Here is a 13,284-nt window from a genome sequence, read left to right as displayed (position 1 = left end):
TGTCATTTCAAGGGTATAGAGATGTTATTGGATGGAATTACCCGAAGTATAATCTTTGGGGGTGGACTTTTTTTTCACTGAACTTAATTTTTTGGAGGTTCATCTAGGTCATTACACGTGTAAATAACCTGTTCTTTTTTTTTTTTTTTTTTTTTTTTTGTCTTTTCTAGGGCCGCACCCACTGCACATGGAGGTTCCCAGGCTAGGGGTCTAATCTGAGCTATAGCCGCCGGCCTATGCCAGAGCCACAGCAACACACTATCTGAGCCATGTCTGCAACTTACACCACAGCTCATAGCAATGCAGGATCCTTAACCCACTGAGTGAGGTCAGGGATCAATCCCCCACCCTCATGGTTCCTAGTCAGATTCATTAACCAGTGAGCCATGATGGGAACTCTGAACCTGTTCCATCTTATTTTATTTAATTTTAATTTTATTTTACTGTAACTTAATTTAATTTAATTTAACTGTCTTTTTAGGCCCGCACCTGCAGCATATGGAGGTTCCCAGGCTAGGGTCCAATTGGAGCTGTAGCCACTGGCCTACACCAAAGCCACAGCAACAAGGGATCTGAGTTGCGTCTGCAACCTACACCACAGCTCGTGGCCACACTGGATCCTTAACCCACTGAGCAAAGCCAAGGATCAAACCTGCATCCTCAAGGATGCTAGTTGGGTTCGTTAACAACTAAGCCACAAAGGGAACTCCTAACCTGTTCCTTTTTATTGCTGAGTAGTAGTTCGTACGAGGGATGGTCCACAGTGATCTGCTTATTCATTTGTCCACTGAAGAGCATCTCAGTATTTTCAGGTTTTGGCTATTAGAAATTAGGTTGTTTTAAACATCTGTGTACAGGTTTTTTTGTGAACGCAATTCTTAATTTCTCTGAGATAAAAGTTCAAGACTGCAACTGCTAATTTTATAAAGAAAAAAATATTTTGAAATTCTACTAGGTCATCTTTTATATTATTACTCTGAGGAAAATGAAGCCAACTTCTTTTTTCATTTGTCACTGGTATTATCCTTCCTTTTACCTATATTTAACATATTTCAAAGATGTGTCACTCACAATCTAACAGTTAGAATAAAACATTTGTTTGGTTATGCCAAAAGAGAACATAATTTATCATTATATCTGAATTTAAGTGAGAGGATTTTCTATTTTTGATTAAATAATAATGTACTCGACACCAGAAACTTGGTTCCATGACCTATCATTTCTCAATATAGCTATCAACTGACAGATTTTAACTCTTATCCTATTAGTTAACTGCCATTTTGACATAACTTGAATATTCTGTTTTATAATCTACTTTCATCCCAGACAAAAATTTATACCTCATCAACAATTTCAAGTTGAAATGTTAGCACTTTTTTTCTTTAAAGGAGTAAAAAGTTATGTCTTCTTAGTTTTTACACGCAATTTACTTGGAAAAGTTGATAGATCTTTCAAAGTAAATAAACATATCTCAATTCAGATATTATGGGTTGAGAGAGACCCAAGGATGTTATGAACACGTTGGGGTAAACATGAAGGGAAAGACTAGGATGAGGAGAAAATAGGAATAAAGGGGAAGCTCCTTGCAACCTAACTGTGAAACCATGACAACTGCCTTTGCGTCAGCTGATGCTCTATGTCATCGACACTGACATTCCCAAGGGAGCTTATCATAGGATGTGGAACAGGCAAAGCCACGTACCACAGATGGATATACGTTACGTGTGATGAAGCAGACACGTTTGGTACACCATGACCCCCATAAGGCTATCAGCTGATTTCTCTACAGAAACACTAGAGACCAGAACAGAGTGGCAAGGTATGTTCAAAGTTCTAAAAGGGAAAAATGTGCAGCCTAGAATATGCTACCCAGCAAACATATCATTTAAAATAGAAGGAGAAATAAAGACTTTCTCCAACTGTAGGAAAAGAGGACAGCAAAAAGAGAACCCATTCTCAAAGAAATACTGAATGGGATTCTCTAAATAAAAAGAAGTAAGAAATAGGATGGAGGCAATCACAACTGGAAAGCAATCACTTAAATAAGCCAGTGCACAGATCTAAAAGGGGGTGCAGGGGAACCTGCTGGAAAAGTGATGAGAAACACAAGGAACAGCAAAAGGACAAATAACAAGATGGCAGAAGAGATCCTTAGGATAGGCTGGGGAGTCTAAGATAGGTCAGAGCTGCCAAAGAAATCTTCCGACAATTGGAAATAACGCAGCCTAATGTGGAAGAATAAGGATCAGAAAAAAATCAAAGAAGAGATGAAACAAAAGGTACAAGTTGACTTAAGGAAAGCGACCTGTGCATTAAAAAAAACTTCAGGAGTCCAGTAATATCAAAACAAAAATGTGATAAAGAGGTGAGAGATAATAGTGCGAGACTGGATAGGGCTTGATATGTCTTGCAGACAGGCTTCTGTCAGTTCCTAAGTGGATTCTAAGAAGAATGAGGACAAACAGATTTACTTTGCACATAAAGTGAAAGGCATACAGTAAGGAAAGCTAAAGGTCAGGGGTCCCGATATAAATTGATTGTAACAGTCAAATTAGAAACCCACAAAAATAAGACAAGGTACAAGATATCTGAGTTAAAAAAATGATGAAGGAATATTTAGAAGATAGAATGAGCCACGCTTGATGGGGAAAGGAAGGAAGAAAAAAATTTTAGCTCCCTTTTGGCTTAAGTTCATGATTTGAGGAATTGGGTTGAGGACGGTAAAGTTTTGAATTCAGGGGAAAAAACAGGACTGAATTAAAGGAGGAAGTGGACCTAGGCACTCAAGGTTTGAGTTGTTTTCCTTGTCTATCAGAACCCGCAACAAAATAATGCCTTGGGGACATTACTGTTGTGAACCTATGCAGAAGTTGCCTGCATTTTTATGTCATACTAACTACCTTCAAGAGGCTATTTCTAAGTAGAACTTTAAAATAAAGAACCCAAGGAGTTCCCATCATGGCTCAGTGGTTAAGGAATCCAACGAGTATCCATAAGGAAGTGGGTTCAATCCCTGGCCTTGCTCAGTGGGTTAAGGATCAGCTTTGCCTTGAGCTGTGGTGTAGGTCACAGATGCAGCTTGGATCCAGAGCTGCTGTGGCTGTGGTATAGGCTGGTCGCTACAGCTCTGATTTGACCCCTAGCCTGGGAACCTCCATATGCCATGGGTATGGCCCCGAAAAGACAAAAAATAAATGAAATAAAATAAAGAACCCAAGCATTTACTACATCAAGCGTTTCTGAATGTACAAATATCTAGGATAGACCAGTAGTATATTTTTTAAACTATGCCTTTCAAACTCTCTAAAATATTTTTGAAAGACTGTATCTGTTACATTTAATAGTGACTGACCTCCTGGACTAACTTAAACATAATTAATTAAACTGTCTCATATGGGCAGTTCTTATGTTACAGTAGTATAGCCTGCTAATATCTCTTAATAAAAAGTATTAATAAGCCAGGGATACAGGTTTATGCTCGACTGTGATAAAGCATGTCTAGCTGAAACCAGGAGGAATGTGCATTAAAATAGAGCCCAATACTATACTCACTACTGGAAGTAGGAAAGCCGTAAGAACCAGTTAGAAAATGAAAAGTGATTCAATATATAACATCTAAAAAGATACCTATGAGAATCATTAAATCTGTAGATGTAGCATACTCATGACTACAAAGAAAATATTATAAAAATATTTATCTTTACAAATGTAATTTTATATTTCTTAGAATTCCCAATAAAATCATCAAGGAAAATCCTGAACATACACTATGAATTTAAATTTTATTTAGAAGAATATTTTTGAAAGGTTAAATTAGATCTGTGTAAAATTGTTGCATCATTGTAAATATCTGTGCAACGGCATCGTTTGTGTGTGGTTTTTACCACATGTGAGACTCTGCCATTAAATCAGAGAAAATATGAAGCATAAATTTTTAAATGAATTAGATTTTTGATTGATTTATGATACATAAACATATACCCATATATGTTTCTATAGACATAAATAAATGCAAGCACTTACTGTATATATGGGTATAAAATTGTCTTTTAATCATATATAACAGTAGAATGAAAATAAAATATAAAAAGAAAAATGATTACTAAAGAGTGAGTTAAAAAGTTTATCAATTTTTACTAACTCCTAAATGCTAGTTATTTGAAAACAACAAATTATTTCATACTGTAGCATGTGTCAACAAGAATTACAAATATTTTTACATAAAACCTAAACATAATTTCTTAGGCAAAAATGAAGAAAACGCTTTAGTTGACTGACAATTTCATATTATTGCAAATGCAGCTGATTTCTAATATAAATAAACATTAAGTCAAGACTAACACTTCTTTCCTTTGATTAATAGCTGTATTTGGGGGCTGTCTTGTTAGGAACAAGCAAACACAGACTACAGGGGTCACAACACATTATTTTTAAAAAAGTCAAATCATGAAAAATGATCATCTTAATAAATATCGCAAAATTCAATAAATACTTGCATCAAATGTAAATGTTATTTAAAAAGCTGCTAGATTTTACCTTGCCAGATGTGTTTCTAATGTATTCATGATTCAAATTTATTTTTCAAAATCTTATCTGACAGCATCACTCTCATTACTCTGTATAAAAGGAAGATAGGGAGGTGCTGAAGGGACTTATTTGTATTTATAAAGCTTTTGATATTCTTCTCTTTATTTAAATGTTCTGCTTGACTGCGTCAGCTTTTAGAAGGGTATGCTGTATCTGAAGTCAGTTCTGGTCACCAATCCTGTCATCTAAATCTTTATCGCCAAAGTATCCAGAATGTCCTCTGAAAACAAGAATAAAGCTACTTTTTAGTCAGATAAATACTAGCTTCAAGAGTGCTTCTCTTGGAATTCCCATCGTGGCTCAGGGGAAACAAATCTGACGAGTATCCATGAGGATGCAGGTTTGATCCCTGGCCTTGCTCAGGGGGTTAAGGACCCAGCGTTGAGGTGAGCTGTGGTGTAGGTCACAGAGGAAGCTAAGATCTGGCTGGCTGTGGCGCAGGCCAGCAGCTACAGCTATGATTCGACCCCTAGCCTGGGAACCTCCACATGTAGATGCAGCCCTAAGAAGACCAAAAAAAAAAAAAAAAGTGCTTTTCTTGGTAAGATTCTGGACAGTGGCAACATTAGCCAGGTGGAGTAGATGCCTGGATCTTTGTACACTTTCAGTAATCACGCCCAGAGGGCTTTGTTGAGTTGTGAGGCTAAAAACCTTTCAACTGCATTTCCAACATCTCGATAACCCCCAACTTCCTTTCTCCCAGCAGATGTTTCTCTAAACAGTTGTCTATTATTCTACAGACATCAATTATTGGATATTAAGAAGATATTCCACAGTGAAAAATACTAACACCTAAGCTTTAATGATCATAAAATTGAGTGAAAATGTGAGTGTTTCTCATCGGTCACTAAGTGACTTTTAATGAACTTGTCATCAGTGTGTGGTGTGAAAATATCAACGTTCTCGAGACAAAACATCCTTTTGCTCTTGTAATTGATTTGCTCTGTACAACTCAGTGAATACAATATATCTTGAAATAAGTGATTCTGTATATTTTTCCCTTTTACAAGTCGACCTAAAAGGCATAGCATGGCACTTTATAATTTAAAATGAAGGCGTGTTGTGCGGTTACGATAGGGAATGTTAGTCAAGTCAGATTTATTTTTCTGTAAAGAATACCGTGTCATCCCTGTTGCAGTGAAGACCATCCCAACGGGATGTGGCATGGCCAGCCTTGCCCTGAGCTCCTGGAAGGACAGCCACAGGAGGGCAGCGTCTGGCTGCAAGCCCCGAGTGCCACATCAGTGCAAGTGTGCTCATGCTGTGCTGCCCTGAAGTCTGCTGATGAGATGTTTTTTTAGCATCAGAAGAGCTGAGACAACATCTGTCTGAAGGACCTGCCCACTGTGCACCCAGGAGGGAGTGGAGCTTAGATATTCAATCATCTGACCATCACGGCTCAGATACTTTTCTGTGTTGTCCAAGCTAGCGGCACAGTGACTCTGCTAACCACTGGGTCTTTTCTGCACATGAATTCTCCATCATTAGTCAGAAACGTGACAGCATTCACTTGGATTCTAAATCTGTTTTCATGGTCACACTATCTTAGCACTGAAAATTTTCGAACAAGAAAATATAGAGTGGTTAGATTTTTAAACATAAGGGCAACCTTTGTATAGATTTGGCTTTTGAATTTTTAGCCCCTTACTTCTAAGAACAAAATTTGTCATTAGGAGTTCCCATCATGGCTCAGTGGATAACAAACCCGACGAGGATCCGTGAGGACGTGGGTTTGATTCCTGGCCTTGCTCAGTGGGTTAAGGATCTGGCATTGCCGTGAGCTGTGGTATAGGTCACAGACACAGCTGGTATCTTATGTTACCGTGGCTGGGACTACAGCTGTGATTCAACTCCTAGCCTGGGAACCTCCATATGCCGCAAGTACAGCCCTAAAACAAACAAACAACAAATCATCATTCATGATGAATCCATTAGATCCTGTGGCACATGGTCCAGATCTCTACCAGCTGAAGGCTCCCAAGAGTGTCTCTTACAGGGAATGGCCCTCGGCATTAGCACAAGTACCTTATTCTGATGCACAGATATTGTCCATATTGTCTCCGGATGCCATCATAAAAAAGATACCAGCTCCGGTGGTAGGGTTTTCTACCTTCCCGTCACTCCTGCTTTTATTTGTAATAATTGCTAACACTTACTGGCCTTTTCTCTCCAAACCAGGGTGCACAAAACATGGTTCCTCAGCCCCTTAGGCAGCCAAACCACCTGCTGGGATCTGAATCCACTAATTGGATTTACCTCTGCCAGAAGTAAAAGAAAAGGAGGAAAGTTCCTTGGGTTGCCTCTGATGATTTTAAATAAAAAAAGGGAAGAAAAGAAAACTTCAACTGGAATCCATTTTTATTGGCAGAGGTCAAATGAAGGCCTCTAGCTTTCAGGGCTGGTGGAAATGAGCAGAAGGAATGTCTGGAGGCAGCACTGGGGTGAGTGGAAGACTTTTTGAGGCAGCAATAATGCGTATTTTCGTTTGTTTCTTTTATCAGATCATATTTATGGCATGACTGCGTCACTGTAACGGAAACTTAGTCTTGAGGCTTCGTCTTTATTTCTCCCCACATTTCTGCACGTACTCTCAATATCCTTGTACTTCATTCTTTTCTGTTTAAACAGCACAAGTTGCTTTCTCTTCCCTAAAACTAAGAACTGGGAGGGGTGTGCGTGTGTGTATGCATGTGTGTATATGTATACGTACATACGTATATACGAATAGTCCTGTTCACTGCTTAAAGTTCTGTCCTTTGAGGATGTTCCCCAAAGGGGCTGTAGTGTACAAATGTCATCTTTGTGTCTACAGAACCATCTGTAAACCAGGCCTGAGTCTTCTCTTTCTCTGTCAGTTGATCTTAGGGAGCTCCCCATGAGGCCAGGGTGCGGGCTGGGAGGGAGACGGCAGTGCAGCAGGACTGGGGACCATGGGCATCAGGTCCCTTCTGCATGTAATGTAAGGCTTTCGGGGTCTGCTCAGGTCCTGTCACACACCCACCCCTTCAGTCTGATGATGAAACACTGCTGTGTACATCCAGTGGCATTGGCCTTGTAGGTCAGATCATGCCAAGTTCATGATGAGCGGCTCCAGTTACACAGCCCATCATTAAGCATTCGGGCTCTAAGGCTAAGGGCTGCTTCTCAAAATACAGATGTGCAGAGAATGTCAGGGGTCTGCTGTAAAATCCTAAGACTTTGCATTGCGATTCACCTTGGGGGCCCAAATGGCTTTTTTGTCTTCCACTAACACTTCCAGCACCATTGGGTCTACTGGATCATGTGGCTGAAGTGGCCGAAAAGCTTGCAAAGCAACCTGGACCCACTGCAAAACTGTCTCTTGTTCTGGGCCCTACTTAAAAACTAGCAGCTTTACTAGTCCCTTGGTCAAAGGGCCGGAGTAACACACCCGATGAGAATTCCATTGCCTCCAAAGACCAAAGAGGCCCACTCGACACTGTGCCTCCTTTTTGGTTTTAAGAGGAACCAAATGAAACAGCTTCTAGGAACACCAGAATCAGCAAGCCAGAGCCATAGATCCGCAGGAATCAGCTTATCTGATGGCTGTTTGACACCTCCTCTGTCCATCACAACCACACTCATCCCACATTCGGCAGGTGAACACCACCACGTGCCACCCAGGAACCTAGTCACTCTCACTGCATTTTGAGTTCCCTGTTCAGAGACTGTGGTTCTGACGGCATGGTCTGTGCAGAGAACAATCACCGAGCTCTTCAAGGACCCCAGGGCCAAGACAGTAGTGGTACAAGGTATGTCTTCTGGACCCTCTCAGTGAAGAGTGTCTATGTGGGAAGGGAAAAATACAACCCTGAAATGCCAGTCTTTCTTAGCCTTTGAGTCCCTTCCTCTACATGAAACCAAGACAGATTGGGTGTTTCCAATGCACTCACCATGAAACAATTTTTGGTCCCTGTTTCAGCCCATCTGCAACCCTAAACCTAGCCCTAACCCTAACCCTAGCCCTAACCTTTCTTTCTTTCTGACTTCCTGGTCTGCAACACTGAGCACACAATCTCTGTTTAGTGAGCCTGTATTACCAAATTTGGCCTGTCCAACCATATCTTTCTTACACCATTACCACACACCATATTAGCCATTCCCACACATGTTCCTCTTATATTTGTCTACATAAATTAGAAAATTTAAGAGTCCTTTGAGGTCTACCACACCTACTCCTGGGTTCCATGCTTAGGGACTGTGGTGACTTGTGTCTAGTTATAGATCTAGAAGAAAGCGAGGTGATGGACTAGATTTTAGGAAGAATCAGAAATATCTTGCATGGCAACCACCTTAGAGGAGGCCAGTATAGTCTGTCCTCCCTGATGCAAAATTGGAAAGAAACATATTACTGTGGGGAGAGAGGCTGATACCACTGGGGCCAGGGAAACCACTCTTGTACATGGTGAGGTGAATCCTGCTGTTGTTGTGGTTGCTGTTTCTGTTGGGAATGGAGAGACCTCTTCCACTGAACAGAGAAGGCTGATCAGAATTTAAAGGCTCAGTATCCCAGGTTTTACCAGGGTTCTCCCATGTGTTTCTGCCTGAACATGTAGAATCCCATTCTTGAGCCAGCTTTTTCATTTCTCCCCACATTTCTGCAGCTACTTGATATTCCTTTAATTAAATTTTCCTATTAATTAGCAGAAGTTAACGTCTGCATCTTACAAGTAAGATATCTCTATACATATATACACAGATATATCCAATGCCATGTGCATAACATTCTAAACTGTTCTATCAGTCAAGATGTTACAAATTCCATTGTGTAAATAGAATGTGATTTCTTAGAGGTGCATTATTTTTCTTTTTGTAATAATGTCATATGTCTCTGGAATATTGGCCCAAATTCAATCAGTAGTTATTTACTTTTGACAATTCTGAATAAAATTAGATCTCAAATAAAGCTCTAAGAGCTACAACCATTCATGCCTTGGAGTAATCAATTTCTTCAAATGTTTACTAGTGCATCCAGAGCCATAAAATTCCTTATATATGATAGAGAAGTATTTGTGTGTTGAAAACACCTGCTAATAATAATTAAGGACATTGGTAAAATATGTGACATTCATGATTTTTTTAACATCAGTACAAATGGTACAGGTGCAACCTCACAATAATGTACTTTGGCCATATCGTGGATTACATAGAAAGGAAAATCCTGTGTTTAAATCAAATGTACAAAATGATTTTAAAAATACAAGTATTTGTGGTTACAGAACCTTAACCATATGTCTTAGAAGAGCAACTTCCCCAGATGCCAAACTTTTAATTGCCACTTATCCCTTATTCAAAAATCACTTGATGAGTGGCTCTGACGTGCTAAGCACCATGTTAGTCATTGGAAATACAGCAGGGAACAAAAACGTTAAAAATCTCTCATGCAGCTCATATTCTCATGAGTCAGGAAAGACAGATAATACAAAACAACTTACCTAAAAGATAATAGTGGTGATTACATATCTGTAGAATAATTATCTATCATATGATAAAGAGTGGATGTCAGGAAAATTTTATGTCGATAAAGGTGATATTTAAGGAAAGAGATGAATAAAATAATAAAAATTGAACCCTACGAAGATTTGGAAAAAGAGTCGAGTCAGGGAAAAAATAGTATGTGTGAGAAAACAGAGATCATGTGGCTAAAATACAGTCAATGAAGGAAAGAGCAATGGGAGACGAGGGCAGTCAGATAGAGATTCCTAGGTTTGAAGACGTTGCAGGCCACGGTTAAGATGTAGGTTTTTATTTTGACTCTTGGGCAAGTAATTACTTAGTTGTATTGTATGTTTTGTAGTATATATCATTAAGAAATAGATTTCCAGTTTTCTGAATTTTTTTCCATAATGATGACTTATGAGGCCCTTTATCTTGAGGATCTATTTACTAATTTAATACTTTTCCTTATTTCCCATCAAGAAATATGAGTGTCCATTATCCCACATCCTCCCAATATTTAAAATTTCAATCTTTGTGATTTTAGTTATTCTTTGATGAGGGTAATGGTGTATCATTACAGTTTTCATTCATATTTCCCTGATGTAATGAGGATGAGCAAGTTTTCATGTGCATAGCGGCTATTTTTGTATCAGTATTGTGAAATATATATCCAAGTTTTTTGCCATTCTCTATATTTTTTATTATTATTATTATTTTGTTATTGATTGGTGAAGGTTACTTACATATTTTAGATACATAACTCTCATATCTATATCTATCCAAGCCATTGATCTCATACATACACAATGAATGGGAATTTTGCTAACTTTCAATTTATTATATTTAAATTTTTATGTTTAATACTTTAGCACATTCTTCGTAAAATTTTTGCCTACATTCAGGTTGCAAAAATATTCTATATTCTATGCTAGAAACCTTATGCTTTCAGCTTTATGTTTATGTATATCTTAATTTATGTGAATGGTATAACGTAGGGATTGTAGTGCATTTTTTTTTCTTTTCTTTTTAGGGCTGCGTGTCTAGCATATGGAAGTTCCCAGGTTAGGAGTTGAATTCGAGCTACAGCTGCCAGCCTACCACACAGCGACAGCCATGCCAGATCCAAGCCACATCTGCAACCTACTCCACAACTTGTGGCGACATTGGATCCTTAACCCACTGAGCAAGGCCAGGGATTGAACCCCCCTCCTCATGGATACTAGTTGGACTCTTAACCCACCGAGCCACAATGGGAACTCTGCAGTGCATTTTTAAATAAACCTATTCAATTATTTCACCCCCATTTGTTGCAAAGTCCTTTCATTTCACAATGCATAGCTTTGCTATTTTTTTTTTTTTCAAGTGTACGACTAAGTGTTTTTGGTGCTTCTGTAAGTGGAATTGTTGGTATTTTTTTAACTGAAAATCAATAGCTTGTATGAAGCCCTAGAGCTGTAGATGTCCACCTCCACTTAACTGGTAGGAATATGTCTCCCATAGCCACCCACAGAGACAGAAAAACTGCAATGTCTCTTTTATCCTAATGAATGTGAGATTAACACACACTAGATAAATGAATCGCAAGATGTGGCACCCCATCTCTCAATGTCACCTTCAGTACCTGTTTCTTTCCCAAGACCGAGCCACTGGGACTGATTTTCCCCACCCCCTACTCCTGTGACATTGCTACAACACTACAATCTCATTCTGACAGAAATATTTTGCCAGTTCTCTTTATAAAGGGAAACATTGTAAAAAAAAAAATATATATATATATCCTAATTCACACACTATCTACTATAACTTTATCATTTAATAAATATTTATAAATATAGAACTGAATTAGCTTGCTAGTTCCATTAATGTTATTATCTCTATATTATAATTATTTTACTCATATGGCTCAAGTAAGTAATTTATTCTTGATTGACTTGCATCAGACCTATAGCATTCTGGTCATGATCCTCTGTTTAAATACTTTTATACTTTTAATTTACAAGTGGATTTTTAACCTAATTATCATAGTTGAATCATTGATGCCCCAAGGTAATACCTTCACACACTGACTCTGGGCTTGGTCATGTGACTTGTTTTGGCCAATGGGACAAAAGAAATTTAATCCAATTCGCATCTTTAATCAAAGCACTTGCACACTTTATTTCTTCTCTTGCTCCTCTGCCTTTGCTATGAGAATATTCTAAGGTTTATCCTACTGGTGAAATATGAGAAACATTAGCAGAACCAAGTTTCCCCAGGTGATGTTATCCTGAACCAGCCAAACCCCAGCCAGTCTTTCAGTTGCCAGTAGATACACAAGTGAGCCCCTATGAGATTAACTAAATCTGGCTCTGAGCATCAGAACTATGGTAATGTCTGACTGTTGTCTTAAGTGAATATTGTGCACACAACTTATGAAGTAAGAAAAAAGGAAAATCTGATTAACTTATTTCACAAGGCAAATGAATCCATTATTCAAAAACCAGACAAAGTAGGAGTTTCCATTGTGGCAGAGTGGAAATGAATCCGACTAGGAAACATGAGGTTGTGGGTTTGATCCCTGGCTTTGCTCAGTAGGTTAAGGATCTGGCATTGCCGGGTGAACTGTGGTATAGGTCACAGATGCAGTTTGGATCTGGCATTGCTGTGGCTCAGGTGTAGGCTGGCAGCTACAGCTCCGATTAGACCCCTAGCCTGGGAACCTCCATATGCCACAGGTGTGGCCCTAAAAAGACAAAAAGACAAAAAAAAAAAAAAAAAAAAAAACAGAAAAAATAAACATTAATGTAATACTCACTTATGTAGATATAAAAACCTCAAAAAAAAACTATGTGGAAGTTGAATTTAGCAGTATGTGCATGTATGTACAGAAAGATAGTAAAGTAATGCAAGGATGGCTTGATATATTAAGAGAAAATAAAAGGAAATTACATGACTGTTACAATAGATGCCAATGAAAACATTTAATTAAACTGTTTTAATTTTATGAATTTCCAATCATAAAAATAAATGCCACTTAAAAATATAAGTGAATTTATCAAAGCCTACTTACATCAATTAATAATCCCCCATGACATCAGGGAAAAAAGAAAAGTGCTCCCTATAATTGCTCTGATTAAGTACTAGAGTAGGGATTGTACTACTCTAATAGTACAATACTAGAGTAGGGATTAATCCATTCAGAAAAAAAAAAAATGAATGCACAGTTGAATGACATATTAATTAATAAGAAAAAGTCAAAAC

General features: G+C 38.4%; 1 long non-coding RNA gene across 1 annotated transcript in view; it reads left to right on the top strand.

Annotated features, from left to right (window-relative positions):
* The window catches only part of LOC102166515 (uncharacterized), a 291,152-nt gene extending 281,625 nt beyond the window's left edge, over nucleotides 1-9,527 (top strand). The window contains exons 3-4 of the long non-coding RNA XR_014817255.1: nucleotides 6,766-7,028; nucleotides 7,847-9,527. This is a non-coding gene — a long non-coding RNA (uncharacterized LOC102166515). The remainder of the gene's footprint in view (nucleotides 1-6,765; nucleotides 7,029-7,846) is intronic.
* Nucleotides 9,528-13,284: the final 3,757 nt, after the last annotated feature.

Source organism: Sus scrofa, chromosome 10 (genome assembly GCF_054392235.1).
Source record: "Sus scrofa isolate SSC_HxYL_T2T_F1_AM1 chromosome 10, Sscrofa_HxYL_maternal_Yorkshire_Landrace_v2.0, whole genome shotgun sequence".
NCBI classification, from domain to species: domain Eukaryota; kingdom Metazoa; phylum Chordata; class Mammalia; order Artiodactyla; family Suidae; genus Sus; species Sus scrofa.
Note: the sequence above shows the minus strand (reverse complement) of the source record. Positions and strands in the feature narration are given on the sequence as shown.